The following is a 17117-nucleotide window of genomic DNA, read 5'->3' as shown; positions in this document are numbered from 1 at the left end:
ACTCGTTTAAGGCGTGCTGAGGGATCGCAAACGAAACTCCTTGGTTCCTCCGACTTGGAACACAGACACACTTGGAAGAAAAAGAGATGTGGAGTCCAGCGAAATCCTCTTGGATAAAAAGTAGTTACTTTATTTGATCCATTTAAAAATTACATAAATATCCATATTTAGTAGATATCTCAGCGTGCATGGATAACTGAGAAAACAAAAAAGGTCAACGACAGACCTAGGCTGACCAGCTACTAAATATGGATATTTATGTAATTTTTAAATGGATCAAATAAAGTAACTACTTTTTATCCAAGAGGATTTCGCTGGACTCCATATCTCTTTTTCTTCCAAGTGATCTCAAGGAGGGCAGCAGAGAAGCCACTTCTCTCCAGAAAAAACATCAGGGACAGACTGATATTCTGCAAAAGGTACAGGGAGTGGACTGCTGAGGACTGGGGTAAAGTCATTTTCTCTGATGAATCCCCTTTTCGATTGTTTGGGACATCTGGAAAACAGCTTATTCGGAGAAGACGAGGTGAGCGCTACCACCAGTCTTGTCTCATGCCAACTGTAAAGCATCCTGAAACCATTCATGTGTGGGTTTGCTTCTCAGCCAAGGGAATTGGCTCTCTCACAGTCTTGTCTAAAAACACAGCCATGAATAAAGAATGGTACCAGAATGTCCTCCAAGATCAACTTCTCCCAACCGTCCAAGAGCAGTTTGGCGATCAACAATGCCTTTTCCAGCATGATGGAGCACCTTGCCATAAAGCAAAGGTGATAACTAAATGGCTCAGGGAACAAAACACAGAGATTTTGGGTCCATGGCCTGGAAACTCCCCAGATCTTAATCCCATTGAGAACTTGTGGTCAATCATCAAGAGACGGGTGGACAAACAAAAACCTACAAATTCTGACAAAATGCAAGCATTGATTGTGCAAGAATGGACTGCTATCAGTCAGGATTTGGTCCAGAAGTTGATTGAGAGCATGCCAGGGAGAATTGCAGAGGTCCTGAAGAAGAAGGGTCAACGCTGCAAATATTGACTTGCTGCATTAACTCATTCTGTCAATATAAGCTTTTGTTACTCATAATATGATTGCAATTATATTTCTGTATGTGATAAAAACATCTGACAAACACACATAAAAACCAGAGGGCAGCAGATCATGTGAAAATATAATATTTGTGTCGTTCTCAAAACTTTTGGCCATGACTGTACTATTACAGCAGCTGTCTTCTAGAACCAGGCAGCCGCACCTAAGGGTTAAGGTGTAACTAAAATTTTGGACAACTTTTGATTTTCTGGCAGTATTTGGGTCATAAGTAAATTTTGTAATATACTTTATTAACAAATTTTTCTGGGAAATCCTGCATTTTTTCACTCTTTCACCTGTTTCTGTATTGAGAGCTGTTTCTGCCTCTCATTGAACAAAATTACAAAATTACAGAGCTGTGTAATATGAAGAGAAAATGAGGGGGGCAGGAAGGGTCACTTCAAACATTTATGTGTTGGACATTATAAAACTTACAAACGTGCTTTTGGTGTCATATGAACTTTCAGAACTTCTTTGCAGTGCTATCCAGGGGAGTAACTTGAGGGGGTGCAGAGGGTACAGTTGCTACGGGGCCCAGGAGCCTTAGGTGGCCCATCAGCACTGGCATCAGTATTGAGATTGCTGCCTCCATCTGGCCCATAAACCAAGGAGACCCACAAATTACCCTAACCACACTAAAATTGATTAATCTTCTTAGCTCCCATAACCTTCACTATCAAGTATTTGCTGTAGGGATGAGGTAGGGGGCCCTGGACAAAAGATTGCACCGGAGCCCACAAGACTTTAGTTATGCCACTTGTGCTATCTAAACAATTTTGAAAGAAAACACAGTCAGGATTGGGATTTTTATATTATTATATAGTATACAGCTGCATATAAATATCCTAATCCCTACTGTGTTTTCAACCAGTGATATCTCTGGAAATTATTTGGTGGTCCAATAGTAGACTGGGTAGACTGGATTCTCTCAAAGTCATACACATTGGAAACTTCAAATACTCAGGAAGTGGTGACCTTGGGCTTTATGAATGAAATGGTATATTGGCACACATTAGGTCAGTACTGGGGAATTTTAGTCTTTCCTCTCCACTGTCTCAGTTTTGTTCTTAATGTACTTTCACATACTTTTGCAAATCACACATATCGCTAAGGAATGAACCCTTGGAAGGCAAGTCTTACAATTCTGTAGATAATTATTTCTTATCATGCACAAATCAATTCTTTTATTCCTAAAACAAGAAAGCAATTAAAATCTGAAAAGTTTGGAGTGTCAAACCAAGGGCAGAATTCAAGCAAATTGTGAGCTAATATTGTCATTACATCTTTTTTTCTTTAATTAAGTTTTTTTTATTTAAAGTACATCTAATGAACAAGAGTGCATTGCATGTATTAATGTTCATTATTGAAGGTATTAGAGAATAAATCATTCTTTGTATTTTACTAGTACAAGTAACTTGCTTGATCTAATTAGAAGTTTAAGTTGCTGTGTCAATTAATAATCATTTTCCAGACTAATTAATGGTTATGTTTAATTTTTCTTCTACATATCCATAATTAGGAATATGTCATCATGTGAAACAGCATTAGTTCATGTGTATGAAATTGAGGCAACTCTTTGAGAAATAGTTTATTCCATGTTTTTCTCTCTTCTTTTATAGTCTGAAAAAAAGGTTTATTGGATTATATCATTAACACTACTCTACTTGCAATTTTACCAACTTTGCAAATAAAAACTTAAAGGGGTGGCTGAAATTGCCTGTCCCCTATGTTTGCTTTGTCCAGACATGTGTCACAACATTGACACCTTTTCTGAAAGCAACATAATCTTCTCATATGTTATCACAAACAGACTATTCTATTTGTATTTATGTATGGCCGCTGTATGGGATAGGGGAGATGTGAATTGCAGTCTTTCAAGGCTTTCTTTAGCATGTTGTGATATTGTGTTGGATTTATTAATGAGAAATTTAATAAGATAACTAAATTTGAGATCAGTTAAAGGGGTTGTCCCATTAAGATCACTTATACCCCATCCACTTTCCTTGCATCCTATAGTAGTGCTATTTACATAAGAGCACTAGCATTCCTTTCTCAAGGAGGAGGGATGAGGACTCCCAGTTCCTTCTTGTCCTGATCATTAGGAGAGCTTAATGGGACAATCCCTTTAAGTCTGGTCAAATCCATACACCCAGTGCAATGAATGACTGTTACGTCTTTAGTCATGCACACTACAACCCAATATTGCTAAAGACTGTCTCATAATGAGAATAACTTTTGTAAAAGGAAGTGCACATTGTAAGTCTAACATTTCTAACCCCAGGAAATCAGCTGTTATCACAAGACGAAGGAGCATAGAGGAATGATGCAAACTTGTAACATAACTGTATTCAATAGCCAATAAAATGGGGGACCTTCTATTTAATGCTTTTAGGATAGGAGATGCAGTTCTGAGCCAATAATGAGAACCAGTACTAGATACACTGATCAAAATAGTTAATATGGCGCTGTGTTTCCAACACCCCCGGGCTGCACCAACTCCAACCCCACAGTGATGTTCACCATAGCCCCAGATGGTGAGGATGGACTTGGCGGCAGTGCTGGACAGAGCAGTACAGGTCAGAAAACACTAAACACACCACGCACCACAAATCACAGTAGAACCAAACACTGGGAACACTTACCAACAAATCTTCACGGTGCGTTGCAGGTCCACAAGGCAGCAGTGAGTGGTCAGCAGGTGGCAGTCAAGAGTTAAGCATAGTGACAGTACAGAGGGTAATCCAAAGGGAAGGTCAGGCAGGCTGAGTCGATAACATGAGTGGTAGAGCAGTACAAAAATGGTATTCAGGAAGCAGAGGTCTAAAGGCAAACCGAGGTCATAAACAGCAGCAGGCACAGTACAAAAATCAGGAGGCAAAAGGCAGAGTCAGAGGTCAAGGCAAGGGGTCAGAAACTCAGGCAATTAGATACAGGAGAAACGCTTACTATCAGGAACATGGAGGAAACACTGAATAGCCAGTGGTGGTCCGGAGTCAGAGCCATCCTTAAACAGGCTCCGGCCCACTGCTAGTTCCCTGTCCGGCTCAGCACATTGCTGCGGAGGTTCCAGCCTGCCTCCCGAGACAGGGGACTCATGAGCAGAGGGAGGAATGGGCCGGCAACCACCGCACAGCCTTGCAGAGGCTTCGGCCCCTACTCCTAACAAATGCACCTGCATATGGATACAAATAGCCTTAGTCAAATAATCTCTTTAAAACTGTTATTTAAGCACCAGCTTTCTATAGTAAGGGTTTTAAATTGAATGCATTCCCAAATCTCTAACTTCACTTGTAAGATATTGAGAAATATGTTAAACGCTTCAGGGCTAATATCTGGACACCAACACAGTTCTCTGTCACATGTGATAGACTGCAGAGACCCATGCTGAATAGTAAATGAGAAGTTATTAAATACGCTATTGATATAACTCATAGACCATTCTTGTTAGGTTTAACAACAATATATTAAAGCTCAGGGCTTGAGTGCCTAGCCTTTCTTTGTAAGGCTATTGCTCTTTGCCGTTTCTCTACACTTCCCATAGCTCCATTAATACTAGCTCTCAAAGCAAACCACATGCACAACTGAAAAATAATATACCAGTTTTACACTAGGAACTGTCACATGGGTTCCCTTGTTCTTTTGTGCAATTTTATGCTTTGTTTTCCTCTACTTATTGTACTTGGGCTGAAATTTCCATAATAAAGAGCAATAGATGAAAAGCAATGCATAAGCATCTAAAAATAAAAAGGTTGCATGAACAAAGTGACAATTCTTTGTTAATAAATCCAGCACACTGCTGAATATAAATGAATGTGCTTGACCTACAATAGTGCTGTATTGGTACTGAAAAAATTGAACAATTTTGTAGAAATACAATAGCTTGTATTATACTATGTGTAACAAGTACACTACATGGACAAAGGTATCAGGACGACAGTATTTCAGCACTATCAATATACTGTATCACCATACACATTAACCAATTTGACAAAATTCTCTTGTTATACTCAACAATATGCCGACAATATAGAAGGTGTTAAATGGTGTTACTCTATTCTTTATTAAAATGTTTCATTTATAATAAAATTGGATAAGATATACTTTTTGAAACAAGGTGATCTCAGACATTAACATATTTGGCCACAGACCCTGTTTATGTTAAAAACTTGTTGTCATGTTAACAGATTTGGTACATCCACTGAGCCATTTTCTAAAAAAAAAAAAGGTTTAAACAGTAATTTAATCCCATGGCTATCTCACTTTTCATTAGTGCCAATAACTCAGCAAGCGAGTAACCATCCTGTGGGGTTAGAGGTTAATTAAGCTTGTCATTGCTTACCTATAACATGGGAAGAATATGCAAATCTGTCTCCCAAGATGTAAACAGGGAGACAGTGCCTCTGTTATGCTGCCCTCTATAGCAAGCACCCTGAACAACATGCCCGACTTCCCAGAAGCCTTTGCTGCATGATGCGAGGTTATAACCAAATCAATTTCTCAGCTACGGACGGCACCGTTTCTGTCTCTTTGGACGTCATCAGCGCAGCCTAGAGAGAATTGATTTGGTTTAAGTGAGAGGCTGAGAGACCATATTGTGGGGATAACGTCTTTCTTTAGGGAGAGACCACCTTCTCAGGTGTGTGGAGACTTATAGCCATAGTTGCTCCACTGCAAAGGAACATGGGAAGAATATACAAATCTGTCTCCCAAGATGTAAACAGGGAGACAGTGCCTCTGCTGCCCTCTATAGCAAGCACCCTGAACAACATGCCGGACTTCCTAGAAGTCTTCACTACATGATGCGAGGTTATAACCAAATCAATTTCTCAGCTACGGACGGCACCGTTTCTGTCTCTATGGACTTCATCAGCCCAGCCTAGAGAGAACTGATTTGGTTTAAGTGAGAGGCTGAGTATTAGACACTCTGTTACTGTAACTAATCTCTTTGTAGTAAGTATTCTTTTATTTGAACTAGATTATACTGTTTGAGGTTAAAGCTCCATATAACGAAACGCATCAAAGAAAAAATATGCAAAAAAAAAAAAAAAAAACTACATAGAGTTTTCCATTGCATTTTTCCAAAGTTTTTCTCTAAACATACTGTGAATTTTCAAAAATGTGAGCGTTTCTGAAAATGCAACTTTTCTGCTGCAGACTTTTTTCTGCATTGTGTGTATAGGATTAGCCAGAATCCCATTCACTTTGCAGGTACTGTAAAACACGATTTTGCCATGGTTTTTCCACAGCAGCAAAAAGTCTGTGTCTTTGCAATGTGGGGCTACAGTCACAATGTGTTCTACTGCAGTCATTGGATCAATAAAGTATTCTGTTCTATAATTCTGGCAAAGCCTGAAGGGACATGGACTGCCAGCTGTAGTTTAGTAGTGTTGGCAGGTGAGTACAGTATAGCTTGCTGATGGAACTGTAGGAAGGCTGGATGACAATGGATGTAGCAGAACTGTAGTGGCTGCACTTACAGTGTCAGAGCTATGAGGGGGTGTTCACTGTTGGTGCCTGCTGCTGGTTCGTTTGCAATTTCCATTCATTTAAATGGGATTTTATCTTGTGTCCTTTAGTGTCAATTTCTGTCTGTTTACATGCAGGACTTTTCTGAGTGGACACCAATGGTAGTGTGAACCCTACCTAAGAGTACAGCTATTGAATACAGTTGTGCTGTGGTTCGGCAGCAGAAGAAATATAGTTCTTGTCAATCAGCAATAAAGCAGAGCCTTGGTTGGGCCACAAATAAGCAGAGCTGTGACTGTACTGTAAAAGAAAACAGAGCTGTGGTTGTGCAGACGTAAGGTAGAGCGGTGAAGCTGGTGAAGCAGAATTAGACCACTGTTGTAGTTGACATAAAATTAACTTTAAATATTTACAAGAATTTTTTTTGTGTGTTTTATAAACATATTTCACACATTACATCAAAATCTTAGGTCTGGTTCACATCTGTGTTCAGTATTCCATTCGGGGAGTCCTCTTGGGAACCCCCTGAATAGAATATCGAACACATTGACAAGTGGTGAGCAATGAAAGCACATGGACCTCATAGACTATAATGGGGTCCGTGTATTTTCTGTGCGGTGTCCGCACGAGTCATGTGGAGAGGAAACTACTTTACAAACTATAGTATGACAGTGAGTAGAAATAAAATGTATCAATATAAGTGGATAAGATACTTTATTTAATATGTGGCATTGTCATTTCAGAACCATTATCAAGAGGCCAGAAATAAATGAGAATAAATGAGAATAAATAAGAATAAATACATTAATTAATTAATTAATTTGGCATTCTCTGAATTCAGAGAATGACAATAAGTCAGTACATATTCACGAGTACTTTATGCTTCATCTACTGCTATTCAATACTTGGTTTTTAGGGTTCTTGCGCATACCTAGGAATAGTGTGTGAGTCTTTCATACACGCTTTATAAACAGCGACTTAAATCTTTGCAATGTATTGGCTTGATAGATTAAATATACATGAGGGGTATTCTCTTTAATTCTTATGAAAAATATTTATATGCTATGGTTGCCCTTCCTGTTGTAGTTTTTACAAAAAATACGTATGAGGGATCCATGAAGCATCAAATGAACCAGATGAATGTTAAACAGCCATGAAAAAAACAAAGCTGTTTTGTCCTTTTTTAGCAGCTGTTTTCACAGTGTTTGTGTGAATATACCCTATTTCTGATTTATTAATAGACTTTTGGGTGGAAATCCAATTTAGCATTCTGACCCTAAATAGCATTGTAACTCCATAATACTCCTTACTGGTACTGAGGTCTAACATTACTATTATCCTTTATTTCAATAAAGTAAGCAACCATATAATGCTTTTTATTACAAAATATTAATGGCTTGCTAGATGGTGTAGTCTGATGGAAATTTGTAACATTGTCCCATGTGATTGATTTAATTGACTTGTAAAGAGTTAATTGCAGATGTGATACTTTGAGAATCATCAAAATTTGTTGTTTTTCAGGTGAAGAAGCAAAATATCGTACAGCATTCAGCATTATCCCTTTAAGACTAAGAACTAAGAAACCTCATACTGACAATATGTTGGCACCTGCACAATCTGCATATGCACGCCTTGTATCCTGGTGAGCTTTTTTTCATGTAACTAGAATATTTTTAAAGCGTTGTTTTGTTCACATGCTTATGGTTTGGGTTAGGTAAAGGGGATGTCTAGCTTCAGCAAATAAGTTATGAAATTTTCCAACATACTTTCTAGATCAATTGCTTTGCGATTTTCCACATCTCTGCATACTGTCATTCTTTGTTTATTTCCAGTGGTAAAAATCAGTCCATGGTCATGTGATATACAGTCTATGCAGTGGCGTAACTAGGAATGGCAGGACCCCAAGGCGAACATTTGACATGCGGCCACCCCCCAGCTCCCTGACCCCCCCCCAAAAAAAAACTGCATTCCTGCATACACTATTTTGCACAATAGTAGCCCCTGCACACAGTATTATGCCCCATGGTGGACCACTCATGAATAATGATACTCTGGGGTCTTTTTAGACAGGAGAGTACAATGATCGGAGACCCAGGGGAGGATACAAATAAAAAAAAAATCACTGTTACTTACCTCTCCCTGGATCCGACACACTCCCTGCAGATCTCTTCAATGTTAGACCTGGGCCACGCAAAGTCTGTGATGACACCAAACAGGCCTGAAGCCTGCCTGTGCCCAGGAGAGGCAAGCGTTTTTTATGTCCACTCACCTCCCCTTGCTCAGCAATCATTATATTCCAGGGTCTGAAAAGACCTCAGAGTATAATGATAGCAATGTTTGTGGGAGTCGCAGACCCGTGTCCTCACCTACCAATCCGCGCTCCTGCTCACAGCTGCCTCTGCTTCGGCAGAAGGGGAAATGCAGGTGGCCGTGAGCAGGAGCGAGGATCGGTAAGAGCCTATTAAAAAAAACAAGACAGAAAAAAGCCCATCAAGGTCTCACCCAGCCCCCTAATGTCCTGGGCCCTATGGAAGCAGTTACTGCTGCTACCCCAGTAGTTACACCCCTGAATCCATGGTCATGTGATGGTCACACAGGTCACAGCTCGTTATAGTCACAGCACAGTATCAGCCATCAAGCTGTGCAGCTGTGTGTCCGTCACGTGACCATGGATTGATTTTTATCCACTGGAAGCAAGCAAATAATGACAGAAAGCAGAGATCTAGGAAACTGGGAGGAATTGATACAAAAACTATACTGAGAAAATTACATTTTTTTTTTTTTTAAAACCATAAAATTTATTTCTTGAAATAGAAATTTATTTTCTTGAATAGAAAATTTTCTATTGATCTATATGTTAAAATGACTAAAACATAATTCATATACTCATCTGGGGAGTTTACGAATATTGCCTTAAATGCAAATAGCTTAGACGTAGACTAGAAGCACCAGATGTTTCACAGCAGTTCATTCTAGATGATAAATATAGTTAATCTTTTGACACTTTTATTTGAGTTTTTGCCACCTCATGGTTGACTTACGTATCTGTGATACGCCATTATACCAACATTTAATCAATGTTTATAATTTTCTTAAAGTGAAAAAAAGTGTTTACTCCACAAAATGTCATTATTATATTGCAATTTTGAAAAAAAAATTGAACTTTTGGACTTTTAGAACCAGCACCCCACTATCCTGATAAAATGGGCATGTTAGGAGTGGGCTTTAGAATCTCTAAATTAAATCTATATTGATACTAGCTGGCAGATTTCACTTTCTGACACACTGATAGCAAACAAATGCACCTAAATTTTAAGAGGAATATGCATATAAAATATGCTTTGGCTTATAGTAGTAGCCACAAGCTGCATAGGATTTGTTGCACAACAAATCCACAATGTTTTTTAATGTATCTTTTTGCAGGAATCTCAGTTTAGCTACTGTTGCTTTAAGGTTACTGTGCTGACCTGGAAAGCTACTGTAGTGTTCAGAGTTCTCTTAGGTTTATCCAATGAGCAGCTGAGCAGACATATTTAAACCCTCTTCCTCCTGGACCAGGTGCCAGCTATTTTGTTGCACCTATTGTGAGTTTCATATCCGGCTCTAAACTGACCTTTTGTTTGTTACTGGATATCCGCTTGTGTTTTTATTTTGGCTCTGTCACTACTTCAGAGACTTGTTTATGGATTGTATTTCACTCTACCACTTGATCCTTCTTGTTCTGACCTAGTTTCTTAGGTATTGTGGGTTCTGGTTAGACCAGTTTGTGGAACATTTATTTTGTACCAATGTCTGTGATAACTTCAACTCCAAATTCAGCACAAGTCCGTTTGGATTTATGCCTGTTTTGGGGATTTGGGGTGTCTGGAATCTATCGAACAGTGCTGTATAAGATTTAAATAGCTAGTGCTAATGCTCTCTGTTGTCAGCCAGTTCCTGCAATTTCTGATATTTGCTCCAGTGACTCCATCATAACAATGCTATTAGAATAAGATTTGTTCAGCCCCATTACTAAAATATCAACAATAGCACTTCATGATAGGGAACCATTAGTGGCTAAACAGGTATCAGATTTCATTTTTTAGGCTTCAAGTAAAGTAGTTAACTAACTGAATTCAATATTCGCCATCACTGACATTTTCTTCATGTTCATCACTGACAGTGTCTGAAGGGTTAAATGGCTGGGTTTATTGTCTCCAACATTAGACCAGGTACTATTACTGCAGTATAATAGTACAGTAGTTGGTAAGAATAAAACTACAACTTTCAGCAAAACCTGAGGATTTGTAGCTCCTGGGGGTTGTAATTCTTAGGGGGATGAGGAATAATAGGAGCCTGTCCAGGTGGTAGAAAATGAAGAGGAATTGGCACAGACATTTTCTGTCCATTCATCTCCCCATGGTGGGAAAACCGAAGCAGAGCTTTACCTGCTGATCAGACATTTCAGATACACTATAAAGCCCCCTTTCTCAGCCCAAACACTGTATGAAGCTCCCGTTCCTGGATCCTAAACAGTATAATGCCTATTTTCCTTACTGCACATGGTATAATGCCACCTTTCATGGCCCCCATGGTATAATGTCCTTCTTTCCTAGCCTCCACATGGTCTGCTTACTGACCTTCCATTTGGTATATTGCCCCCTTTATAGTGAAGCTCCTAATTTTCTGAGCCCCCACACTATACTTCATGTTTGGAGGACCCAATATTGTACAGGCCACAATATAGTAAGGGCCCCATTTAGTAAGGACCCCCTTATAAGCTTGCTCACACTGTAAGAGTCCCCCATACAATGACAAGTCTACTACCTGCTGGAGTAGAAGCTGCTATTAACTTACCTATTCCCACTTCTGCCCACAGCAGCCTCCTCCGCATCCTCTTCATTCTTCAGCTGCCATCACTGCATTGCCAGGCCTGTGCACCGCACTTGAAGTACTGACATGATTACAATATGTGTGGCACACGAGGCCTCCAAGAGGCTGAAGAACTAAGAGAAAGCAAAGGAGGCTGCTGTTGCTGTGGGCAGGACTTGGGATAGGTAATATGTAGTCAGTGGCGTAACTAGGAATGACGGGGCCCCATGGTGAACTTTTGACATGCCCCCCCCCCCCCCCCCGACGCTGTGGTGGTCAGTTGGTTGACCTCAACAAACTGACCACTACCACTGCCGCCCCCCCCCCGGGCGTGCGCGCATTTCTGCACACACTATAATACCCCATATTGCCCCCTGCACACAGTATTATATCCCCATATTGGCCCCAGTACACAGTGTTATGTCCCCATAATAGCCCCAGTACACAGTATTATATCCCCATACTGGCCCCAGTACACAGTATTATGTCCCCATACTGGCCCCAGTACACAGTATTATGTCCCCATAATAGCCCCAGTACACAGTATTATGTCCCATTGTGGACACACATGAACAATTATTATACTCTGGGCTCTTTTCAGATCCCAGAGAATAATAATCAGAGACCCAGAGGGATACAAACATAACAAACTACTGTTACTTACCTATCTCCCGACTCCCCTGCATTCTCCGTCGCTGTCGGCCATCTTCCAGGACATCATGTGACCGGGACCCTGCGTCGCGGGTCATATGACGTCACGCAAGTAGGCAGAGGCCTGCCCGGAGAGGTAAGTAACACAGTTTTTTAAGTTATCTTACCTCTCCCAGACCTCTGATCGTTATACTCGGGGGTTCGAAAACACCCCCCGAGAATAATAGTGCTTGTGGGGCCCGCGCCGTCACTTATTGATCCGGCTCCTGCCAGGATTGGTAAGTATATAGGGCCCGTTTCCGGCTGGAGTGACTCCAGCCAGTAACGGTCTATTAAAGAAAAAAACGCAGCGGTAGCGGCTGTTGCTGGGCCTCTAATGTCCCGGGCCTTGTGGCAGCTGCCTTCACTGCTTCCTTGGTACATACGCCCCTGTATGTAGTAATACAGCCAGTAATAGCCTATTAAAAAGCAGCGGGGGGCCCGGCTAGATCCCCTAAAGGGACAGGGCCCACTGGGGAATTCACCGGTACCCCGCCATGTGACTGTTTTGGACAGACAAGCACACGTAAACTCAATCAGGATATGTAGGTTTTTTTCTGTATATAATAATAATTATACTTTCTATTTTCTTCACTGAGTTTACTAGTGTTCAAACGTGTAATCTAAAATTTATCTGATCAATGTTATTGGCTCAAAAAACCAACATATATTGACAAAGCCTGAAATTGTCTATATGAGAAAAAATGACAACATTCCTGTTATGCCCCAAAAGTTTCTATAGTCAGCATGAGCAATACTTGTGCAAACAAATATACAACAAATGCAAAACACTTGTCCAATACCAACCAATTTGAGTGCATCTCTGACTAAAAAGACCACAGTCACATAACAAAAAAGTTAGCCAAATCTGCCAATTTGACAATTTTGGCTATGTCATGCCAGGTCTCCCTACTCTCTTGCAACAGGAGTAAGAAGGAATAGGCATGTTCAATTAAATCATACTTGTCTATATCCGTCCTATTGAAAACAATTTACAAAGTAGAAGACTGGCATCTCAAAATAAATATATATAAGCTTTAGAACTGGGCTTCTTCATCTTTTTCTTACTAGAAAGACCATGGTGTTGTCTGGGCCTAAGCAGTGGTTTATGCCAAAATATTTTAGAGATACGTGAATTTATCTTAAAGTTCATCTCCTGAATCTAGATGATAAGCACCAAATAAGTCTCACGATAAGGTTTCATCCACACGTCTGCAGATGGTATGCTGTCCGTGATTGATCTATTTTGATCTATTTTTTGTTTAATTTTCTATATTTTTTACGGCTCAATATCTGAGAAAAATGTGTGACACATGGATGTTATATGGTTTTTCTCTCAGACCCATAGACTTTCATTGATGTGATGCGTCAATGGTACATTAGCATCCTTGCTAAAAATGACATGCTGAATAAACACATTGAAATGAATGAGAATGTATGGCTTATATGAAAACTAGGGATGCTTTATGCATGTGAAATGTGGACATATGAATAAAGTCTAAGGTTTATATTATGGCTGCAGTGCCAAGTTGGATGTCCGAAGAACCCCATGGTCAGGTCATTGGAACCATATGAAGTTTAAGTGTTACAAATATAATATAAACATTAACATATAGATATATTAGGGCTAAAAGTGTCTTAAATGTCATATTAAGTTGCACTGCCAATATATACTGTATATAGAAACATTTCTATTTGTTATTTCATTCTTACTATTGCATTTTGTTCCAAAGAACACATTCTGAGCTACGACTTCCAGGCTTTTTAGCCTACTTTGTTTTGCAGCATAATCTAATTGTATGTAGACTGCAAATCATTTGAGTAATGTTTCTATTTAGCGTTTTATTGCCCAATTCAATTATTTGTTTATTTTTTCTTGTTGTTTATGTTATTGCCATGATTAATTAGTTCTGAAGAAAATGTGCTCATAGAGGCAATAAGTCACAGAGTTCCTGGCAAATACATTGATTACTGTTGCTGTGAAATATTGCTACAATTTGTATTGGCAGTCATTGTTTGAAATATTTAAGCACAATATTTTCTCAATGAATTTATTATTTGGATAACACGACCTGAAAGCATGCATTTCTATGTTAGCTAACAAAGCCATTTATTTTGTGAGGTGAGGCCCTATTTGGGTTCAGGATATATGGTTATTTAAATATTAATAACTGAACAGCCATGTTAAAAGCATCTAATATGTAAAGCTATTAAGAGATCTAACAACAGGATAGTAGATTGTAACTCTGAACACATGCAGAGAGATAGGCGATCAAATTTAGGTAAAAGTGGTCAAAAGAAATCTAATAGATGAAAATGCAATAACAATAATATAATGTAAAATTAATGTAGAGTGTGATTTCTCCATGTAATAAAGGGGTTTTTCTATCTTAAGCACTTATGGAATATCCATAATGGCATGCTAAACTGTTTTAGGAACTTCTATAGAGATATAGGTAGACACATGGACAGGAGTCCCAAAACCCATTCTCAATTTTGATGGGACCCAAATCTATAATGAAATTGGAAAACCACTTAGCTAAAATTAGGTGTTTTAGTAGTAGTCATGAGTATGTTATTCTAAGGTTGCAGTAAGTACCATTTATGTGATTTTTTGGACATATACACAGCAGTAAGTGAATGAGAGGTTACAACTCATTGAAAGTACAAGTCCACCTTCAGATGTAGGTTAAATTTCAGAACCTGATCATAAATTTAGGATTATATAATGGCCAGGTTTTAAGGTTCAGCTCTTACAATTATTATCACTAAGTCTTTATGAGTCAAGGAAGATGTAAGGGAATTGCGAGAGGAACAATTCCCTAGTAGATGCTTGTGAACCCTGGAGGGAGAGGCATGACAAGACAGTGAGCCCTAAGCTGAATCTCCCTCTTCCCCGACCATGCCTACTTGCCTCACTGCCCTGAGTGTCAGAGGACAACTGTTCGACAAGCCCTTCCTAGTTATAGGTGATGATACAGAATGCAGGCAAGACAAACAACAACAAAGGGAGGTCACCTAGCCAATGGGTCGATAACAGTCGAGCAGTGCAGTACAGAAATGAGATCCAAGAGAATAGTCAAAGGTAAAGCCAGATATCAGGAAAATGAGTACAGTTAACAAATCAGCAAGAGTAACAGCCAGCAAGTACAAGGCAACAGCAAGCACCAATGTGAATGTGAGAAAACAATAAATAGGAAGGAAGAACCCGCCCCAGACTTGATAGGAAGATAGGCTGTCAATCACACAGTTAAGGCTAATATTAACTATTACAGTAGTAGAGGGAAACCAAGCTGAAAGAGATGGGTGTGGTGAAAAATCAATTACTGAGGTGAGGGAATAGGAAAGTGTTCAGACAATACAAGAAAACCCTAAGCAAGGAATCAAAACTGAACATGCCTCCCGCATTGCAGCATGCAAGCGGATGGTGCAGAAGTAAAAACAGGTGCATATGTAACAATAGACTTGTGATTTAGTCAAGCTATTGCATATTTAATCATTGTCCTGACTGGCATATTTCTTGTTTGTCTGACACACCAATCAAACATTAATGGGCTAACGCGTAGGCTCTGGAAAATCTCTTTAATATTTTACATCTTAACGGGGTTGTCTGGGGAGTTTAGATTAACTTGTCTGATCAGGGGACTTTTGGCATGAAACAACATAATTCACAGTTGAAAATGGGAGGAGAGGGGTAAAGGGAGATGCAGAGGAACACAGGGGGAAACAATAACATGGAAGCTGAGAAAGGGTGAGAGAGTAAGAGACAAGTAAATGCTCTAACGCAGGAGAGTCAAACAGCAAATTGTGATAAAAATAAGCATAACAAAGGAAAGACACTGTAAAGTCAACATCTTGAAAAGAGGGAAGGAGAATGAAGAGGGATATGAAGGGGGTACATGTACTTAGCACAATAAAAAAGGGTGGGTCCACTAGGGATACTAGGGCAGATCAGATGATGAAAGAATAAATAGAGCCAGAAAAATAAGAGACTGGTAGGAGAGGTCAGGGAATCAGAAAGAAGGGGAAGCAAAGGCAGATTCAAAATCAACAGAATAATAGAAAGTATCAAAGAGGAGCCATGTTTGCTGAGGGCCCCTGTCATCCTGCTTCAGTTCAGCGAGCAAGTTTTTCATACTATGTATGCAGAGTAGCTCCTGCAACCAAGATGTCAGGAAGGGGGGGGGACTTCAACATCCAGGGTATGACAGTTCAAGCCAGCATGAGTAACTTGTGGGTGTGCTTTTGAATTTCCTGGGGAAATTTGAAAGTAGAGGAGCAGGATCATCCTCCAATGTGATACTGGTTACAGTCCAAATTATATGTCAGACATTGGTCCAGAAAGGGCACAGGAGTGAACATCCCCATGAGATGTACGATATCATAGCCAGATCAGTGTTGCATCTCCAGCATTTATCCAAGTTGGAGTGATATATGTCATGAGGGGATTCTGTACCAATAGGAGATAATTTTATAATTGGTTTCCTGTGTCTTACAAAAAAATGGAACATTTGTGGCATGCCTGGAAGGCAAACGACCACACATCTGGCCACACAGCTCCCAACCCCCCATATAAGTTGAGCGGTAGAATCGTCTAGTAACATGCATAGACTAGTGAGATGTTATGCAACGGATCTAGGGAGGAAAGGCAGAGACCAAAGGGCAACAACGTCCTATGTAGATCATGAGGGGTTTTTTTTAATAGAGGTATAGAATTGTGTCAATTGGGTGTACTGTCAACAAGAGATGGTGGTGTTGGAGTCCAGCAGACCAAACTCTGATAAGGATAAAAGGGAAGAGGTTGAGAGTACTCAGTGAAAGTGGAGTGGTGGCAAGTCCAGACTATGAGAGAGAGAAGTGGAGAGTAGGCAGTCTGGGTTGCCTGAGAGAAGAGTCACAGGTCATTTATGAACAAATGCCTAAAAGCACTATAGAGTTAACAATTGATACAGCAGACTTTTGATGATGGACCCGATGTTTCCAGCCTGGTTTCGACCTCAAGATCATGAAACAGGAAACAG

The 17117-nt window shown here is 39.8% G+C and overlaps 1 protein-coding gene across 34 annotated transcripts in view; it reads left to right on the top strand.

Annotated features, from left to right (window-relative positions):
• PTPRD (protein tyrosine phosphatase receptor type D) overlaps window positions 1-17117 on the top strand; it is a 1471303-nt gene that overhangs the window by 554050 nt on the left and 900136 nt on the right. For all 34 annotated transcript variants that reach the window (XM_075278421.1, XM_075278482.1, XM_075278474.1 and 31 more), the window contains exon 5: window positions 8077-8197. The gene's annotated coding sequence lies outside the window, so the exon portion shown is untranslated. The remainder of the gene's footprint in view (window positions 1-8076; window positions 8198-17117) is intronic.

Source organism: Leptodactylus fuscus, chromosome 1, assembly GCF_031893055.1.
Source record: "Leptodactylus fuscus isolate aLepFus1 chromosome 1, aLepFus1.hap2, whole genome shotgun sequence".
NCBI lineage: Eukaryota > Metazoa > Chordata > Amphibia > Anura > Leptodactylidae > Leptodactylus > Leptodactylus fuscus.
The sequence above is the reverse complement of the archived record's forward strand: the minus strand, read 5'-3'. Positions and strand labels throughout refer to the sequence as shown.